This window comes from Lates calcarifer, linkage group LG2 (assembly GCF_001640805.2).
Source record: "Lates calcarifer isolate ASB-BC8 linkage group LG2, TLL_Latcal_v3, whole genome shotgun sequence".
NCBI lineage: Eukaryota > Metazoa > Chordata > Actinopteri > Centropomidae > Lates > Lates calcarifer.
Genome location: NC_066834.1, coordinates 5,164,766 through 5,186,824, shown reverse-complemented (window position 1 = coordinate 5,186,824; position 22,059 = coordinate 5,164,766). Strand labels below are relative to the sequence as shown.

At 38.3% G+C, this 22,059-nt stretch overlaps 1 protein-coding gene across 1 annotated transcript in view; it reads right to left on the bottom strand.

Moving 5' to 3' along the window:
* The window catches only part of LOC108887997 (uncharacterized), a 45,450-nt gene extending 45,220 nt beyond the window's left edge, over nt 1–230 (bottom strand). Inside the window, exon 1 of the mRNA XM_051074298.1 lies at nt 175–230. The gene's annotated coding sequence lies outside the window, so the exon portion shown is untranslated. The remainder of the gene's footprint in view (nt 1–174) is intronic.
* Between the last annotated feature and the right edge of the window lie 21,829 nt (nt 231–22,059).

The following is a 22,059-nucleotide window of genomic DNA, read 5'->3' as shown; positions in this document are numbered from 1 at the left end:
ATTGCATACTTAAGCCAAGCATTGTGTATGTACCATACACATCCTTTTTTCCTTTTAGTATAGTCACAATCTTGCTCAAATTTCATTCAAAGCACAAAGATAATACTAAAGAACATAAACATTTACCAGCATTGCCTCTAACATGCTCTGGTAGACAAGATGGAAAGGGATTACCTGAGGAAGATCAAAGTGTTCACAGCTTCTGCTAGATATCCTACTGTTGTTTTGGCAACTTCCTGTCAAACAGGAAGAACTAAAGACTGCAACATCAGAACCTCCTGCAGGTGTCACTGTTGTTTAAATACCAGAACAGTCCAGAACAATGTCAATCTGCAGATAAATGTTAATGCAAACACAAGACGAAGGTTATACATTTGTATATGGTTATCTCGGTGAAGGCTGATTTATGTTCCAACCCTTATCTATAGCTATAAGCTTTGGGCCAAAAGAATGAGACCATGGCCAAAATTTGTTTCCCACATAGAGTGGCTGGGCTTAATCATAGAAAGATGAGGAGCTCAGACATCTAAAGGGAGTTCAGAGTAAAACTGCTGCTCCTTCAAGTTGAAAAGAGCCAGTTAAAGGTGGTTCAGTCATCTGATTAGGATACCTCCTGGACGCCTCCCTGTGGGAGTATTCTGGGCACAACTCCAACTGAGAGGAGACCCCAGGGTAGGCCTAGAATACATCGGAGGATTTGTATCCTATCTGGCCTGGGAACGTCTCAGGATCCCCCAGGAGGAGGATTTGTTCGGAGAGGGACGTCTGGGCTACCTTGATTTGCCTGCTGCCTCTGTGACCCACATGGACCTGGATAAGCAGCAGAAGATGGATGGATGCATGGATGGATGGAATGAAGGCACTAACTGGCTGGGTACCAGGGCCGTGTAGTGAATGTACCCTGCAGGGTTTGTGAGTTGGTCCTTGTGAGTCAAATGAGAACATGCAAATTTCAGTGCTGCACTGCTCTGCAGGGTTGGAGTGGGCAAGCTTGTAGGGCTTGAGGAAGCAAAGCTTGTGTGAAAAGAAACCATGATATTCTGGGAACAAATACAATAATTACCCTTTTTTAATCCACCTGGCTCATACATTATTTTCTCTGTAATTTAAATGTGACCTCAAAATATATCACAGCTACGAAAGCAACATACCTCTTCAAAACACTGTGCTGTGTAGAACAGTGGATTAAAAAAAAAAAACCTATTTAATCTCACTATCTATTTCAGTTATTATAAGTACAAATGGTAATTGCATGTTCATATCTTGTTATGTGATTTATTTTGAATTGGCCTTTTTTGTTTTTAGCCACTTTCAAGCCACGATAAGCCTTTCAGATACAGGGATAATCTTTTTCAATCAGATGAAAAAACAAGTGCTAACAAGAAGAACTCACAGATAAAACCTAAACCAATCCAACAGAATGATATTTTAACATTGGTACATGTTGTGAGTGAGGGATCAAAAGAGAGCAGTATAATCCTTTAGGCATTTTGGGCAGCTGTTCAACTATGTTCTGTTTCTATTGCTCTTTCCTTTTACTCTCTCTGTGACACCCATACTCTCTCTCTCTCTCTCTCTCTGTCTCTCTGTGTGTGTGTGTGTGTGTGTGTTTGTGTGTAAAATATATTTACATGAACTGAAAGTACATACAGAAAGCTGTCCTCTCACGTTGACATGGTAGGTTACAAGAGGGCTTTTCATCAAGGACTAATACTAATAGATTTATAACTAATAGAGAAGCAATGGATTGTGACTGCCATTATTTACCATTCATGTCCCTATTAATCATGTGATCTTCCCCCAAGGATTTGTCTTGCTCAAATGTAGTTGGTTTCTTCCCTTTACTTGTTTGCTCCTGGTCAAGACTGGAGAAACTGAATTACATGCATCTTGTGGTAACTTAATTCTGCATTAGTGGGTATAACTACAATAACAGTAACAGATAGCCCACTGGTTTAAACTTAATTGAGACCCCTTACTGCCTAATTTCACCCCATCACCCTGTGTCAACACCAATTACATCAGATTGATAAAGTAAAGAGATTTCCTCAGACCGTAAAGATGACAATCTGACTTGAACAATGCATTGAGAAAGCAGCATGTTAGCTGTAATATTGATTAACACAATACTGGTTAGAAAGAACAAGTAAGAACTATATTTTCCAACACGAGTTAAATGAAATACCCAGTTCTATATCAAATACTTGACAAAGACTTTCCAAACGCTGTTGCATCTTCTTCATGACGAGTTACGAATGAATTACAGCTCATGTTTGTCTGTCTGTATTTTCCATCCTGCTTTGTCAAACACAGCTTCAACAGGGACAGTTTGAATAAGGAGAAAAAGACAGTTGTGGACTTTTATGGCAAACTTGGGGAAACTACATTTCTGATTTTTAAATAAAACATATTTTCAGCATCCTGTGGAAAAAAAGGACACCACCTCTTCCCCTTTCCTGACTCACTGGCAAAAGAATTAATTTCATCTGTCTAATCATTATTTTTTCTGGCAACCAATTTCAGTAGTCTGCTTGTAAAGACTAAGTCTATATTTGATTAAATTTAATTTTGATTAAATATGGCATCACTTAAACTGACTTTGAAATGATGGCTAACAATATTTTGAATTGACTGAATTTGTTTAAAAGATGATTTTTTTATGTGTATTTGATTAAATATTTATATTATTCTTCTAGAAGAAACTATTCTTTTTTTTAAAATTATAATGAGATATCCACAATTTCAAGAGTTACAGTGAAGTTTTAATAGTTTTTACTGAATCCTAAATGCATTTTTCCAATAGATTTAAGAGACCCATTCTTCCTCTTTAATTAATGGGCTCCAGATTTTGCTGTCATATAAGGGAACTGGTTCTGTAATGCTTTCAAAAACTTTAATCTATATTATAATTGGGGGGTGAATACTTTGCCTCTTAGGATGTAAAATGCTGTTAGAGCTTTACTTCCAAAGCAGTTACAGCCTTGTTAAAATGCCCCAAAGCACTGTTTTTAGAACAAAGTAAGTGTATTCAATTGTCTTGTCTGATTAGGTTTCTAATACAGTGCATGTTGCAACTCAATTATGGTTTGGAGGGTTATGGAAAGATTGTGGTCATGGTTAAATAACAGAAATATCACTGTTGACTGCTGATATAAATTGTAACCAAATATGTTCAAGGCAAAATACTCATTTTAATTTCCCAAAGGACATTTTTCATTTTATTGATTTTACCTTCAGCTGGTCCTTGAGGGGTGGCTGTAGCCACACCTATGGGTAGGACAAAAAATGACTCCTCAATTACTGACACCTGATTTGGGCTCATTGGGCACATTAAAAGGAGAGGGTCTGGGGAGAGGAAGTGAGACAATGGGAGCTGATGGTTAGCTCTGAGATCATTATGTCAGAACTAACATACACATTTTTCAAAGATAAACTTCACATATGTGTATGCATGTGTATGTTGTAAGTCAAGGACAATTTCCTTGGCTCAGAAAAACACTCTAGTCTTCCAGTAGGTGTAAATATGGTGAAATGTCTATTTGTTTTAAATGAATATGTTTTGAGTAAGGTAAAACCTTTGCGTGTCTGTGGATTCTGACGATCGAAAATGTTGCATACTAGTATGAATTAGCATCATAACTCCTTGGTGTTGTGGTGATTTAGTGTGATATATATTTACAGTCATAGAGTCTTCCTTCTGGGATATGCCACATAATATGCCAAGAGAGAGGTTTTAATTATGATCTCACCAGTATGCTGCATGTGCCTTGTGTTGGCTCTGATTAGTGCTTAGGGAATCAAGGCTGTAATTGTTTGTGCTAAGCAACTGTGTGTGTGTGTGTGTCTGTCTCAGTGATGAGACTGGTTGGTCACCCATAGGGCTTATGTTTCTGCTCTGAACAGAGGAGAAGTGATTTATTTGCTCAGGGCCACACTGTGCGTCCAATCAGCATCAAGCACCCTAGGGTGACACCATCATGGTCATCTCTTCGGCAGGAAATGATGCAAGCTCTACTGAATTACATAGGGTGTGAGACCAATAAAATGGGGCCTATTCTTGTCACAGCATCAGATAAGGACTGGCTGCTGGATGCATTGCAGCAATTACTGCAGGCCTCCTCTGCTGTGGAATTGGGAAATGATCATCTGTGAAGCACAGCAGAGTACCATTGCCTCCAGCACAATAACTCAACGTGTCCACTTGGCTATGTCAGCTCTGCATGAAGAGAGAATGTGAGGGATACAAAGAGGGAAAGAGGAGATCAGAAAGAGGTGAAAAAACTAAGAAAAAAAGGCTAATGAGGATAATAAAGACTACTTTTTGTTATATACTTTATTGCAAATAACTACTCTGTTGAAAGCATATTGTATAGAGCAAAATTTAGCAAAATATCTCACAACCTTTTTTTCTAACAGTTGTAAATCATGTAGAATCTGTTTGTAGAGTCACAAATGGATGGATAAAGTGAAAACTTTTTTTGAACCAGGTTGGTGCCATGGTGAGGATATGATATAAAGTCCTTAAATTGATTCTACTTTGAGAAAAGACAGAAACAGAAGTGATCATTAAAGACAGTCTCAGTCAGTGGGTTGGTTGGGTTCACCTTGATTTAGCAAGATGAACGGAAGAGAGCAAGCCTGGTGAGGGAAAAGGAGGATGAAAGTGGCTTTTAAAGACGTTACAGCCACAAGAAGAGAATAGATATATGATGAAGAGCTAAAATAATGAGGCAAATGTCTATTTGTGACAAGATTGCCGGCCATCTGCAATCCACCCTTTTTATTGCTACACATTGGTTCATGCCAATATGAGCTCATTTCCCAGTGGTAAGACAGGCGCAGTGTTTCTGACAGGCTGACATCCTCCCTGTTGGAGGGGGGTTAGTGGGAGCACAAAGGGGGGTACGGTTGGAGAGGGTCTTAGGTCAATGACTGTATTAGACACACTGATCGATCCTGTGGAGGAAGGTGCCATCACACCTAATTAATGAGCGAGAGAGATGGTGATGTGGGGTGGTCCTCTTTCATTGACCTGGAAAGGAAGACATGAGGGGAGAACATTGCGGCTCATTGTGAGACAGAATAAAACTAATGATCTGTTTATGCATTTATATACTGCGTTGAATAAGCATGGAATTATATTATAGTAATTTAATGTGTATGTAAGTATGTGACCATTGACCTGTAGAGGGAGGGCACAGAAAGTTATTATAACTATAGATACTTTTATATGAATGTGGTTTAACAACAGGGACTGTACAGAAATGTGCTCTGCAGGGGCTTATTGGGCAACATAAACCTTTTATGACACTGAAAATAAATAAAATTAAGTATCAATTCAAAAGTGAAATACTACCCTGTCAAGTGACATTCATGCCCATTACTCTCACACTGGTAAATGCTTTATTTTCAAACCTGCAAAAACCCAGATGAAAAAAAGCCTTGATCCTGATACACTCCTTTGTGTATAATAGCGTATACACACTAAAGAAATATAACAGTTTTCAGTGAGCTGCTGTGTTAACTGAAATGCTGTCTTCACCAAGACTATAACACATCCCCTTTTAAGATTTCATGAAGTGGTGTCTCTTATGGGTTGCAATATCTTTGAATCGTTTCACTTTTCAAGTCTGCTTCACATCTAGTAAGCGAGAACGTCTGGGCTGAGTGTGTTTGCTTGACAGGGGCAATCTGGCTGCGTGTGGGCACTGATGGCATTTATGTGTACATTTTCAGGATGTGTTAGGGAAACCTTGCAGAAAGATGTTCTGGTACAGACAGAAATGGAGCTTTCTCAGGGCTTGAGAAGAGATGGATAAATGATTGGACAGGAGGGAGAGAATGAGGGAACTATGAGGACATTACAGTGTGACCCTTTTTTAAGTTTCTTACTGATCAAACACTATTGCGCAGGAACAAAAGTCATAGACAAACAATACAGACAGTATAAGCTAAAACATGAAGCAATCAAACAATCGCACAGATTTAACCAAATTACGGTAAATTTAGCTCAGTCTACTCAGAAATGATGTTTATAGTGGATATTTCTCCTGAACATGATTCTTATTCAGTGCCTGTATACGTGCGGCAGATGTACAGGAAATGTGTTTTTTGTGTTTTTCTAAGTGGTGTGAAAAAGTAACAGTATAATGTATCTGACTTTGATGCCTGACGCCAGACCCCATGTTCTGTTTCACATCAACAATTAATGTTGCTATGCTTTATTAATATTTAACAATGACAACCATGACATGGCTAAATGGTTTTAGTTACTTACCATAACCATACTGTACTTACTGTATGTTTACTATAGAAAAAAATGAACAATGTTGGCAATGCATGCTGAAAAACATATCTCTTGAACACAATCAATGTTTTACAGAATTTTGAACACTGGTTTAGCAAATAGTTTTTTATGCATTGTGCTGTTATTTTTCATATTTCATGTGTACACAATAATGGGTTCATAGGTAGATACTATACATAAAATGCAGCTTTGTTTACAACTGATTGTCTGACCACTCATGTAACTTGCACTGTAGGACACTGGCATATTCAAATCAGCAATTAGCTTGTTGAGCAAAATGTTATCATAACAGTAGGCTATGTATTTGAGAGCCAGGTTGCAAAAAGACAGAATTTTCCTTTAATTTATGGCTGCACATTGTCATTAAAGATCTTGTGGAGCCTCAGTTTGGTGGCCTGACTTCTGATTCATAACACATTATGTTATATATGGACATAAATCCCATCAGTGGTCAGAAGTGCAGGTAGAGACCAGACAAAACAGCTGCACATCACCCCAGAGACCAGATGCAATTCCCTTGCCTCCAAGTTTTTTATTGTCAGAGATGGGTTTTCTTTTCTTCTATCTCCTGCTTCTCCTCTTTCTTTCTTTATGGCTGAATTATTTGTCATAGATTGATCTTTGCTTTTGGTCCTCATTTCTCCTAAGGGGGTTTGGGGTGGGGTAGGGGGTTAGACTCAGAATTCAGTAATCTCAAAATAAGAATATGATTTATTTTCTCAGGGGAAAAGCCAACTCTGAGCTGCAAGTTTTTCCTCTGGGCACTCAAGGCAATAATGGCCTGAATTATAAATTCTACCTCATTATAATGCAACTTTTTTTAAACTGTACTCTGTACAGACTGTTTGTCTATAGTCTCATTTTACTCCTGATATAGATGCTATTTACAGTTAATTTATGGATAATAGATGTCCCTCTGGTTGTTTTGTCATCACTAGCTCTTGCTTACCCATACAAAAAGGGATTTGTCACATGAGTGTCACATGGTATCCAGCCTATACAGCATATACCTCTGCAAGCTGTTTATAATGTTGTGACAAAGGTCATTTGAATGAAATGTCAAAGGTGACCTCAAGTGCAGACGGGGCTGTGAGTTTCAGAACTATAGATTCTAAAAGCACTACTGATGGGCTTCTTTTCTTTCTCTACTGGGCAGGTGAAAGGTGACGTGTGTGATATCCTGCTGCGACAATCTCTCATTAATGCCTTTGTTGGGGCCACGCAGATAACCTCACGCTGCAATTAATCACACCAGTCTTAATTATCTCATTATGAAAGCCAATTCATCCCTCATGCTGCTCTTCAAAGAGAAAGAGGGAAAAAAAGGAAAAAAGCCAAGATCCACGGTGAAAATGAAGTGAAAGGTGAGGAAAATTTTGAGAATAATCCTAAAAGATATGACTAAAAAAATATGTTATTTCTTACTCTATTCCACTGCCTGTCTCCCTCTTTTCTCTCTTTCCCCTCCTACCTGGCTGGCTGTTCCACTTGCTGACAGGAACTGTCGAGTGAGAGATCTCTCCTGCAGCAGACGGCGGTGACGCCTCATCAGACTTCCAGCAAGCCCTGTGGCCCCTGATGGCGCCACAGCTGGGTGGATGGACATGATCACTCACTCACAGACAGGATTAACCCCCCCAACTGCATCTGTCTTTGCTGTCCTGTTTCTAATCTCTGTCTCCTGGCCTCTGTCTGTCTTCCCGCTTCAGCTTGTCTCTATCCCACAGTGCTCATGTCCATGTCACAGTGGTGTTAAGTCTAGACAAAGTAGGCAGTAGCCCAAGTTCTTAAGACCACTATTTACTGAGCAGGCTGCCACAGTATTGAGGGATTTTGTCAGTAAGATGCGGGGTTGTACTGTAAAGGTACATCTTGGACTGTTACAACACTACAATACTATGTTGGGTAATTGTAACCATTTGGGAATCTTCAACACATCCTGTATTCTGGAAGTTAAAATTATTAAACTTTGCAACAGATGATAGGAAAGAGTGCAAATGAAAAAAAAGGAAAATGATTTAGAGTAAACTCATACAATCCTATTATATATTGCACATTTCATACCAATTATTTTCCAGAAGTTCATGATAAGGCTTTATAGGTATTACTTTGAAATACTGTATACTACATGATCAAAGTTTCTGGGCTTGTTTTTGTCAGAAATGGAGAGGACTATCATTTGACATTTACAGGTCCCATTATAATCCCCATGACTCCGTGATCAGACACGTGTTATCTGCAGTGTTACTGAAAATGCACTCCTTAATTTTAATGTCTATTTGCTGCCTGTGAATACTGCTGCACTGAAAATTCAGTGATCTTTCTCCACTCAACATGAAATGGAAATGAACAGCATCTGAAAGCTCTTTAATCTGACTTAAATATTCTTGTTAAAAAAAAAGCTTTTTCCTTTCTCCTAATCAGATTGTGGGCACATTTTTGTTCAGCTGATCTCTAATGATTTTCCTTGTTACTGTGCCTTGGTGTCCCATGGTACATTATGCAAAAAGGCAAAACTTTAAGACTATACAGTGCACAGCTTTATTTAGTATAAAAAGAAACCCATGTTAGAATACTGGTTGTTGTACTGTTATCAATGCAATCACTAGCAAAGGATCATCATCATCAAAAAAAAAAAAAAAAACATTATTCAAATGTAAGGTGACAAGTTTCAAAATAAAATAACATTTAGTTTATTTACTTCATGAAAAACCTGGTAGATAAAAAAAAATCATTTATATCACTGGCCTGACAACTAAATGTAAAGTGAGATTGAAAAATAAATACAAAAACAAATTATAAATACATTAGATATATAAATGCATGGATACACAGAGAGAATTTTTTAAATGGTTCCAATGTGATTTGTAGCGCTGTCTTCAAAGCTTGTTCAGTTCATTGCCATGGTTGTTTAACTTCCCGCGGTACATGCGAGGCTCGCACCACCACACTGACATGCATTTCAACCAGCACCACAACACACCAGCACTGCCCACTCTGGCTGCACTATTCACACCAACCATGGCTTTTAGGGTCCCAATGGACACACAGAACGGTGTCATGCTGAGCTGCTTTGATAGAGACAGCTTACAAGCAAGTGAGGTGGGGTTCAGGGAGAGGGAGTTGTGGAGGGAGGTGGAGAAAAAAAAAACTGACAAAACACTACATCAAAGTGTGGTGGCGGAACAGTTACTCTCATGTGACCCAGTGGTTCGCTCTCTCACAAGCAAACAAACTCAAAGTACACTTGACATGCATGGTTTGCATGCAGGGTTTGTTGTTGCATATTCCAGTAACAAATATTCTATGGTGATATACTGTGCAGAAGATCCACAGACTTAAACTTGGTAATCCCATTCCACTATTTTTTCACATTTTCTGTACATATTATAAGATAAATGAAGTTATTTATGTATCAGGTTTTAACATACATGGAGTTTTCCTCCTGAGTGATCTGTCTCTGCGTGAACAGCCACTAGGTTGCCCAACGGGAGGGATAAATATTTTTGTATTTACTGAAAAAAAAAAAGTTGGTTTGACAACATGAATCATTTAAATTGCGACAAATACCCCATTTACACGTGTGTTAAAATGTGTTTTGATGTGCCTGACCACATCATTGTACAGATGTAAATCCACCCAACATACCAACAATTGAAAATGGACTATCTAATTAGCCAGATTACCTCCACAGGAGGTCAGGGAGACATTGTAACCACACTGAACACAAGTGTAAATGGAACTGCATTGCCAATCCCCATTCAACAACAAATATGTAATGGCGCAATGTAATGTTGTCAAAGATGGTTTCACAGATGGCAGCTTCACAGATGGCTACTATCCTCTTCTATTCTTCTTCTGTCTTTCTTTTTGTTGTGTGTTATTCTTTTTTTTTTGGACCCATGCAACAAGAGGAGGATGTGACGTGAGCAGGACAGAGCGATAAGATCTCAACTAGATCTGTGTAAATTGAATCATCTGAAAATCATATCTTGATACATTCTGGATATGAGATGCATTTCAGTGGCAGGTGTAAAGTACACAGATTTTCAGATATGTGAATAGCATGAATACTGATTTGTAAAATATAAAAAGTCATGCTAACACAACTTAAAGACTACTTGTTTGTAATTTAAAGGCCAATATAAGCAGCATATATTTGTATCCCTCTGCAACTGCTTCCCTCCAGGGATGCACCACCTGTCTGGCTCTCTCCGGCAGTCTCCACTTGTCAGATGTTCCACCCATGATACAAGAACTAATTGGGCATGAAGGTGACAAACCAAGAAGCATCCTGTACAAGCCTTGTGCAACACACATCTGTCATGGTGGAGTGAAACTCTACAATATGGCTTGTGAAATATACCTTAGGCTGAATGTATATAAGAAAGCGCACTCAAACAGGATAAATAAGCGAGGACTCTGGATATGTGTTCCTAGCCAATACAAACAGCAGACTGATTTCAAATGTTGAATCCAGCAAAGCAATTCCTGTTGAGTTCTCCTTTACCCTTTTTACCCAATATTAGGAATGTAGAGAATGCCACTGCGGAGGCACTGCAAAGAAGTTTAATATGAGCCTACGCAGTTCAACAATGCCTGACCTGACCCATCTCAGTGATGTCCCAACTCACTCAATTGAAATCTTCCTTCAGTAGGCTGTATGAGTCAAAACTGAGGTTATTTAATCAAATATAACTTGCAGGAACCTCTAATCCAAACCTCTTCCTACAGCCTTTTTGTGAACACAAGCCAGTCTTTATAAATAAAATGGCTGAGGTGCGAATGTTGAGTGTGGATTACTCAAGATTTATGTGTTCCAAACAAAATAATATTGCAGCATCAAATATTCACATCTGTGATCAGTAATGCATACGCCACCATTGATCCATACGGAAAATGCAGCTGCCAGTAACACAGACCTGATCCATCAGCGGCAGCAGAAATAAGAGGGAGGGACGTGGAGTGCAGGAGCAATTTGCAATCACATGGAGAAAATACATGAATTTCCTGGAGTGGAGTGTGAAGGTGAAAGATGTTGCGCCTACATGAAATTGGAAGCAGACACAACTCTTACATAAATATGATCCTTATACAAGTGGCTTTCTCCATCCTGACAGCTTATTTTCTGGGCAGACACATGAGCGATGTTTCAATGGGTGTGACAGGAAGAGAGTGGCTGACTGTGTTTTTTTTTTGTGCCAGCTGTGATGAGGACAGGAGAAGCCTTTTTGCAGAGAGGATTGAGATGGAAGAAGAGGATATGTTAAGTGATGGAGAGATGTTTTTTGGAGGAGAAAGCGTCTTGAAAAGAGGTTATGCAAAAATGAGGATGGGACTGCAAAGAGGGACATCACAGTCTCAAGGAGTCCCAAGGATCCTTATCAGTTTATCACCATTTTCTTTCAGACTAAAAATCTGATTCTTTTGCAGCGTGCAGTATTAACGTATAAAGTAGAGGACTATTTTGCATCCCACATTAGCACATAACAAGCAATGACAAAATATGGGCCTTTGGAAAAAATTTTCAAATCAGATTATGTTTCAAGGTACAGACAAAGAAATGTAGGTTTTACATTACCACACTAGACCTTGATATATGAACCCATTTCTAATGGCCTTGAAACAATGTCCAGCAATCTTAATAGAATATCTCATCCTCACAGATAATGGATTTATTCATTTGTTGGCTATCTTTCAAAACACTCAAGGTCACCACATAACATTAACTAAAAGCATCAAGCCATCTGACAAACTGTTAAAAGCACAATAGATAAATGTTAAAGACGACAGGGTGTGCCACTGTAAAGGGCAGGTAGCAGCATCACAGACGACAGACAAGACAGAAAAATTTAATTACAGCGAATTTAGACCAGCTTAAACTTGTGTGCTCTGAGGCATAACTTTAATGTTCTTATAGTGTCTGAAAAAACAAGGAGTTTCAGAGCTTGGGAACAGTGCAGCTGAATGACATGGCAGAGCTTTAAAGGTGAGCAGAAGGATTTTGAGGTCAATCCAGTGTTGGAGCTAGGATATCTGTGCAAAAGTGAAAGTGAGGTGGTCACAGGTCACTGTTCATCTTTGTCAAATAAATAATAATGTCAAAGAATGTGCTGTACTAGAGCACATCTACTCCACCTGCTAATAAACAGCATGAAATACTAGATTTACTGAGTAGTGCATCATATTTTTAGTGGGTTTAAGTGCAGTTTTATAGGGGAAAACTTATTAAGTCAGCAACTAACTGGGATTTTTATCTTGCATAATTACCACAATTTTATTATTATTATAGCACAAAGGTATGATGATGCAGTTTAAGGGTAAAAGTTGGTCAGCCTGGATAAAATGTGATGCTAATCTCATGGTTATGAAAGACAGCAATGTACCAGTGAATATTTATGTGAAGAGAACAATTGGATTAGATGTGATGTGATTGTTTTTGGTGTCATGTGGTTGGGTTGAACAGGGATCGACATGAGAGTATTCACTTACTGTGTATAGAGTCTTTAATCACAGGGTTTACAGTGAATGATTGTTGTAAAAACTATAATATTAGATTGCCAGTGCTGAACCCGACTCTTCCCTTTTTTTTTTTTTTTTTTTTTTTTTTTTTATCTCTGATTATAAAGAGCAACCTATCAGCACAAAAAAGAAAATTAACACCAGCACCAGGAATAATCATAAAGCAGTGTGTCGTTTCTTCCCCTGTAATAATATTTTTCCTGGCATAATGAGACTATAAATGTATCTGGCGGTGTGACTCAACACTATCACCAGAGAAGAATATGACACTGGGTGATTCTGAAAAACCCCAGATTAGGCTCAGTGACCATATTTTTTAACCCTCGGGGCTCCCTCCGGTCGCGAACTGGAAAAGTACTCGTCTGATGCTTTCATCAATATTTCCCTTGAACGCATTTCAGTAGGAACTTACTTTAAAAACTGTCCTGCTGCACTCTGTCTTGCCTTTACAACGCGCCGTCGTTTGCGTTTATAATCCTTCCAGGTGTTTTGTAATCCATCACGATTGATATTTCCGGCAAAAAAAACAAGTCGATAAACCCCCGTTTTGCGTCCTTATTGATCCATTATTTACTATCGAAAAACTTTTACCGTGTTCTGATGAATGAAATTCATGGCAACCATAGTGACTGTGTAAACCAATCATCAGCTGTGTTGTTGAACTGTACGAAAACAGCTGATCCTATGAGAGTCGCAATATGGCGGATCCCCGGTTTCTATGGTTTACGGACATGATTTGCGAGGTTTATGCCGTATCCTCAGCATTTAGATCACTATCTCACACTTCAGAGATAAAATAACATGTCAAGATAGTGATCTGACAGCTGTTAGTAAGTCCGTGTGCCCTTGGAGAGCGCTGTAGTGCGCAATACAAATGACGCGCGCAAAGGAATGCCGCCAATATGTGGGTCTCTTCCCGCGATACTGACCTGGGGGAAACCGAGGGAGTTTTTTGAGACTTTGAATATAGACGTTTTGAGATAGTAGTGACCATATTTAGAACAGTTTTGTGCCATGGAAGTGGAAATGGATTTTTTGTTTGTTTGTTACTTGAGACCTTGGGCAACATGGATAAAGACTCCAAACACTGGTAAATAGTTTATATATGTATATATATGTTTTTTTTCTTCTGTTGAAAAGTTATTAAAAGTTCATAAATTCTAGTTCTGTTTTAGTTTTTCTTTATGGTCTTAAAACTGTTTATAATATCATGTGGCATTATAGAAACATACATATTCTATAGCCCAGATTGTGCCGAAAAAAATAATACCAGTTACTTGCTTGTATCTTGCAGTACTGGATTTATACAGTTCTTTAAATAGTAAGAGATCTGACGCACCGTACACTGACAAAAATGGCCTGGACCCTCAATACCTAATGCAGATGTTTTCATGTTGTTGTTTCTTTCTACAGTATCTGCACAGAGCAATGAAGGAATGGAAAGGTCACAGAAAGAAGGTGGTGAAAGCAAATGAACTATGGCTACTTAAGGTCAGTGTTAAAGTGAGGCAACTGAAAAAATGCTCAGTTAGGGAAGGATCGTGGTTATAGTTAATAAAATGTAAACAGAAATTTCAGGTTTGTGATGGGTTGTGAAGTCTAGTCTGTGCCACTGACATAAATCACAGGTGGCAGATGTGTCCCACATGAGCATCATTCTCAGGGCTGTGTGACCATATAGGCTGGGGTTTGCATTTTTGTTTGTTTCTATTTGAATGTATACATTTTTACTGTATTGTTGAGTTTGCTCTAGAGCAAAGTATCACAAAGCTCCTTATGAGCTCAGAAGAGATGAATTGTTTGTACAGCCTGTATTAACTATCTGTTTGATTATATATATAGTAATATAAACTGGAAAAGATGTACTGTATGTACAAGTGGGTCCTGTCCACCTGCAGCAATACAGAGGGTCACTGTCTGCAGGGGTAAAAATAACCTACTGGTAGATAATTGCTATAAATACTTCATGGTCTTTTTTTTTTTTTTTTTGCCACATGCAGGTATTGCCTTGGGATATGTTTAATAACACCACTGTAGGAGAAGTCAAGAACACACAAGATATATGGGTTAAAATTAACACCTTAATACAATGGAAATAGAAGTTCAACAAAAAAAGCACCTCTATCTAGATAATCACAATCTATCACAATATGTCGGCTGTATTACCTATAAAGCACCTTTTCATCTTCATCACAGACTTTTCATTTTGCTTCAGTAACAATATTAAATACAACTGAAAATGTTAATTATAGATTTTGAAACTCGAAATAATTTCACAGTTACTGTTGCTGGGTCAGTTACTGTTTGGTATGAGGATCCAAATGAATTGTAGTGCATGATAATGTCTTATCTTGCTCATGTTTCATCTTAACTAGTCATCTAGATTCAAGGAAGGATTCTAGCCATCAATCGATTGTCTTTACAGAGCACCCAAAATCAATAGGCATTTTGAGAGATGCCAATGATCAGCCCTCACAAGAAATGATCTACTCAGTTTAAACCAGACTCAGCTTCATATTTAAAAAAAAATGTTGCTCTCATGTCTGTGCATCTGTGATCTATCTGTGCTTTCACCAGCTCAAAGGATGTTGTCTGCCTATTGTCATACCAGGAAAAAGTAACCTTTAGTGTGGTATTTTAAATGAATGCAGAATAGACCTTTGCTTTAATAGACAAGGCTATTGACGTTTACTTTCCACATTATCATGATGTTTACTATCTGGATGAGCAATGAGAGTAATTTCAATGCAGGATGAACCAAGCAATCATACATTTTAATAAACGATTCTGTCAAATGCATGGTTTGAGAAGAATGCCTTTGAAACTGTAGATATGCATCAAGGGAAAATATGACTAAGCCAGCAGCCTAACCCAGTGTTGCTGAAACAGGAAAAATATCCTGTCAGTAATTTAGACTGTGAACAGTTTGTTAGAATCTGAAAACGATGGCAGCAGAATAATTATTTTTGACAAGTCGATTGATAGAGTGTTGGACTGTTGACAAATTGCAATAACAAAATCCTGTTTCTGTCAGCCACTTTTGTGTATTACCATTTCCTTTTATATGAATAGGACATTTTTAACATAAAAATTGACATCTGAATTGATACAATCTGTCATTTACAACGTGTTTCATATTTCTTTGTCAAATTTACAGATCTGTGCACGTGGCATTTTGATAAAAAAAAGATGTTCCTGTTTTAAATAGCAGTGGTTGATAATATGAATATCACTGTCATGGCTTTAAGCAAGATCAATGGACTATGCTGTGGACAGTGAAGCCTATTGTCACACACTAAACACAGACTATATGTACAATGAGTGTCACACCTTGAGTGTATGCACATATACAATATTTTTTCAAAATTTCAGCAGCTTATCAGCATGTTTTTTCCAAATGTTGGCAGAAGTTTGATGTGTTTCCTAAAAGTGTTGTGAACATGTGGCAAATCAGCATAACAGAAGCCTGTACCAAAATAGAAATACAAAGACATTAGAAGTTCTAATGAATTAAAGTGATTAATTACAAGTCTGAGTTTAAGAATTTGGCTCAGTATGGGATAGTCAAGTTTATTGTTTGGTGCCTTGGGGAGGTGGAACATCCTGTTTGTGTTAGTAACTCCAGAATGTAAAGAGCAAAGATATAAACAATGTGTCTATCAGTCTCAGGGCACAGTGTCGAGCTTCCCTCTCTCACTCTCTCTCTCACCTGAAGCAGAGAAACACAATCGAATATCAACTTCCTCACATGAAAGAGAAGAATAATGTCAAGAATAATACAGCGCAGTCTCCACTGTATTCATTAGGCAAGCCAGATATTGTTTTCGTGGGAAATCTTTCTTTTTTCTTCACTTGTATGTAACACATGTAATTCAGGACACAATGTACACATCCTCAAACAGAATAAGTGAAATGAGGTTCCCCAATAAATTAAACAGACATTCACACATTTGAAAATTTCTTAAAGGCTTCAGCAAAACAACATCAACACTGGATCACAAAGTGTTCCCATAATGAGGACCTGAGCGCCCCCAAAGGGACAATTAGGAACAATGAGAGAGTTCTGCTGACATTGCTGATCTGTAGAATAATTAACACCTCTGCCCTTTGTGTTGTCCCTGAGGAGAGACCTTCTTCACCACAGAGGTGGTGCTGAAAACTTTTACACCTCTGTAATTAACACATGTACAGACACACTTTCGTTGTAAATGTTCAGCAACAGACTCGCAAGACACTTGCAGATTAGTTGCTTGTAAATAATGTATGGGATGACATGGGATATAGGCATGGACACATCTGGGAGCGCTTTGAGAATGTAATTGGTTAATTGGCTGTAGTGTTGAGTGATTAGAACTTTCTTTGAATTTGGTCCTATTTCAGTTGTTCTTTAAAATTGAAAATAACATGCACATTTGCCAACAGTCCCTCAGTTTTCTTTTTCCTGTCTGCCCCTGTCTGTTACAATGAGCAACATTTTAAGTTACTCACCAATTTACCTAGATTGAAACCAAAAATCAGGCATGCACTTTCTATTAAATATGGTAAAAAGCTTGGGAGTGGTCCAACTTCAGCCTCAATCTCTGTCTGGAGACTTTCCGCCTCCGGTCCAGCCAGTCAGTGGTGACTCCATTCCCCAGGCAGTGTTAGTCACCTCTCAGTATGACGTAGTTTTCAATGACTTAGTAATGAAAAATACTTTCAAGACCATTAAATAAAGCTTGACTGCTTAAAAGCATAAAAACTGCTTGAACAGGATGCTAGATAACTGAAAAGTCATAAACACAGCTTGCCTTCGGCAAAGTAACTTGTCTGAATCAGTCACTACGCTGTAACCGGAACTTCTTGAAATGTTTAGAAATAAATGAACACTGGACTGTGTGTACACTATCTTATACATAGGTAACATGTTAGATGGTCTTTGTTGCATTTAAAATGTTGACTGGATTTTTTTTTTCCAAATGGAAAACATATAGAAACTGTGTAGAATTCTGTTTTGAATTATATACCCATGTGCATGTGGGCAAAATATGACTTACTCCTGGTGCAGTAAACAACACAAAATGTGTCACAATTCTCAGTTTGTCCATAATTTTATTTTTGTTGGACAGTTTGCCACTGGATAAAAGCAGGATGAATTTGAGAGTTTTAAAATAGAGGGAATCTTCCCTTTGAGTAATAGTGAGTGTCAACCACAAGAATAGGCCAGAATGGTATGATAATATGCATAACAGAAAAGAACAGCCTCTGTTCCCCCAGGTACCCAATGACTCCTTGTCAGTTTAGCAAATTATATTTCCATTATTTTCTTTTCATTCCACTTATTAGAATAGTTGCGAAATTAATGAGGGATATACCCGCAATACAAATTTGCCGTGAAGCACTCTTTTTTCTCTGCTAATCACATTCCTCTTGAAGGATAGAGTGAGAAACAGGGGAGGGGGGTAGGAGAGATACGGAGAGAGAGTGTGTGTTAGGGAGGGGTTGCAAAGGGAAAAGTTGTGGGGTGAGTTAAGAGGACCCTTGGCAGCAGCTTTAAGAGTCATAGATAAAAGTGAGGGGGTAATGTGACTAGGCTGAGCAGGTGAGGAGCACTGAGATCAGCCTAGAGGAGAGATAATTACACAGAAGCACAGGGATTACCATGATTCTAGATGAAGTGGAAAAGCCATGCAAAGCATATTATTATGATGAGAGGAAGTAGAACTAGATCTGTATATAATTTATCCTCTGTGGCAGCATCAGAGGGGAGGATTGAAAAACTTATTTATCCCTGGAGGAGTTCAAGGTATTTAGGCCTAAATAACAACCAGGGAGACATCAAAAGGTGTCAGCTCTAACCTTGCTAAATACCATGATGGCTGCAAGATTGGTAAACAGATCTATTGAACAGTGAGTACACTCATCCTATATATTCTTTTTATGTACTATGAAAATAGAAAGAATCACTATTTTAACTAGTCATTGCAAAAATATATTGATATTCTGGGTTATGAAGACTAATCACTTCCAGCTATACAGAGTGCTGAGAGATCAAAAAATCATACATAATGAAATATACATACGGTAGTACATATATAATAAGTGTTAAAATATTCATATGTGATTCAGTCCAGGATCCCATTACTTGTGGTTTCTCACTTTAAGAGCAAAAAGCCAAGAAGCTATGGTAATATGATACAATGAAACATACATTTTTGCTCAAAGGAAAACAAACATTCACACTTGCATTACTTGTATCACAGTTGGTCTCATTTACACGTCATATCCATTTTTATCCACACAGCAGTTGCCTGGCTCATACAGTGGAGCATTAATGTCCCTTTACACATTTCTGCCAGCTGTGTTTTTGTCAGCCTGTAATTAGCCATAGTAGGTGGGCAAATTAGTCTCAGAGGAGTGTGTTCTCTTCATGCCCTGGCATAATGTAACATAAACTTGTGGCACATAGTATGTAGATTTTCCATGATGATACAGACCTAATTATGATAACTATACCGTTATTTAATATGGTCCTAATTCTCAGATCCCCTGTGTAAATTTCCATCTTTATACGAAGTTATTTGAATTTTATGATACATATCAGGCTATTTGATTTAACATTACATCAAAAGGCCATTACAGAGGAAAAAGCAGAGGAAATACTGAGCCTGAAATGACTGAGTAGAAAACCTGTATTGAAAATATACATCATACAAAATTCATGTGGCCATTTATCTTGACATATCCTAAAGATGTAGACATGATAGAGGGCAGTAGCAATTCAATTTTGAGTTTCAGGTATTCTAAAAAATGTGGTTGGACTTACACGAATGAGAGCGTGTTTACTGGATACCTCCTAGGGTGAAAGCTGCACTGATGAGGGCTGCACCCTCAAGCACAAGTTGTTAAAACAGCTCTGAAAAGTGATAGAGCAGAAACCATTTTGTCACCATCAGGTCACAGTTTTCTTTGACCAACACTTTGGTTTATGACAGTGTATCCAGATTGCAGACTGAAATGTGCTGTGGATATTCATGATCCCCACAGGATGCATTCAAATGATTTTTGGAGGCACCCTACTCCTTTTACCCCTTATACTAGCTTCACACCCAGGTTTTGATTTCCTCTTTCTTCACAACGAAAAGCTAAATGGAACTGATTTGGTTTGGGTTGTTGTGTAGCAGATTGTGGGTGAGTCATCTCATCATCGAGGGCCTGTGGGCAGACAGGACACCTCACAGGTGTCAGGAAAGCAGGGTGGTTGATTGGAGCCAGTGAAGTCTGGTGGTTGAAACTGCTGATTCTCTACCAGGTGAAAGGGCTGAGTTGATGGATGTTAAGAGTAAGAGTAATTTTCTATTGCCTGTGTTACTCAACTGAAGGTCAACCTGAAGAGCGAAACAGTGCAGCCTCAGCTGTAATAATAGTTCACACACTCAGTGACAATGGTAAGTTTTGTCCCCTTGGCCTTATGGAGTTAGTGTGAAGAAACCAATTATCAGCAGCGGTATCAATGAGTCTGTATACCACATCCAGGTTCACAGCTCATGTGGAGAGCAAGTCTGGCGGTTCCTTATTCTGCCTCATATGATCAGTTTAGGAAACCCTCAAATTCACCCCATAATCCCCTAGGTGAGTTTCTGTCACTTGATACAAATACAAAAATACACATTATTTTACTATTCTTGCTTATGCAATCCAGCCTGCCTCACTAACTTGATGGTATTGATGTCCTTGCAAAGGAAAGAAAGCCTTCATCAGAGTCCACAAATCCATCATTATATGATTTTTACTGGTCTTTTCCTAATGACAGAACTTCAGTGTGGCTGACTCATGTAGTGGGGCTCACCCCCCTGCTCTGTCAATAATCCTGGAGTGTTACCAATCAACAGGATTTTCCTGAACAGTGATTGCCACCAATTTTATTTGGATGAGATGGGTAGGTTAATTTCCTGTGCCGCTCCAACACTTTGTCAGTCTCTCTGTTATGTTCTCCCAGCCTCACACTGAAACATCACCCTTTCCTGCCAACAGAAGTGTGGAGAGAGTATTTTCACAGTTAACACAGTGGATTTCATGCACAGCAGCAGCTCTGACATCAGTGGAATCTTTTTGTTGGACCAAAAGTCCTCTGATCAGTGTGTTAGGCTTCATCACAGTGTTGATGCTAGTGGCGTTTATATTTTCATGTGGTAACCTTTCTCTCAAGGTTTTTGACTCTTTTTCAGTTTTTTTTTTTTTTTTTGACTGTCATAAAATCTGTGGAGATAAAAATAAACAAACAAATAGTAAAAGGGTTCAGTGTTAAGAAAATGAATCAACATGAACATTTCAGGTGGGGCTAGAAGCATGTAATTTAAAATGAACCTATAAGGAAATATTCCAGCTATGGACATTGGACACACATTATTTTATAAATACATTTTATACTGTGATAGATAGTTAATAAGATATATCGCAAATTAGTATTGGATGAGTGCACTGAAAAATCAGGAGGGTGTGAGGCGTTGTGAAATACCCCTGGGATTACTGGATCAACAAAAGTTATCCATTGGGTAGAGAGTGTAAGGTATGCTTTAACAAAATCTTTATGACATCAAATGTTGTGAAAAATTTTGATGCCTTAAAAATGTCACCAAAGTCCTGAGATCTCCATCATAAATGGGGCTTGCAAGATGGATAAATATGCTTTCATTTTTCATCCTCTGTCTTGCCAAGGAGAGCAAACTCCATTTGCTAAGGTCTTTGCCAATAAAGACAGAAATTTGATATCTTAAGATAACAGAAATGATATTACCCAGAAGCCATAACTGAGTCCTGTCAGAGAGGAGACCGAGTGAGTGATTGCCCCCAGTTATGCAAGAGCTGATCTATCCCATTAGGCTTTGGTGTAGGCGCAAGCCCAGAGCTTGTGCCGCTGAGGCTCACTAGCGGTTATTGCCTGACATGAAAATTCTTCTTCAAGCGTAAAGTGTCAGAAAGTAGGATTGATGCTTCTGCTCATTATTGCTTCTGCATTTTGGGATGAGAAAGGTAATATTAGATTGGAAAAAAATATGAATTGCAAAGCCCTGTGATTGATATTACTGGGGACTTTGTGTCATTTGAGACTTGAACTGATAGAAATGAAAGTATACCAAAATAAACTGAAGATAAATAACCATGTGAAAGAGAAAAACATATAACATAAAATAGAAATCATGTGGGTAACATCGCTTTAAAATAATTTTCGTAATCAGTGAGAAAAAAAT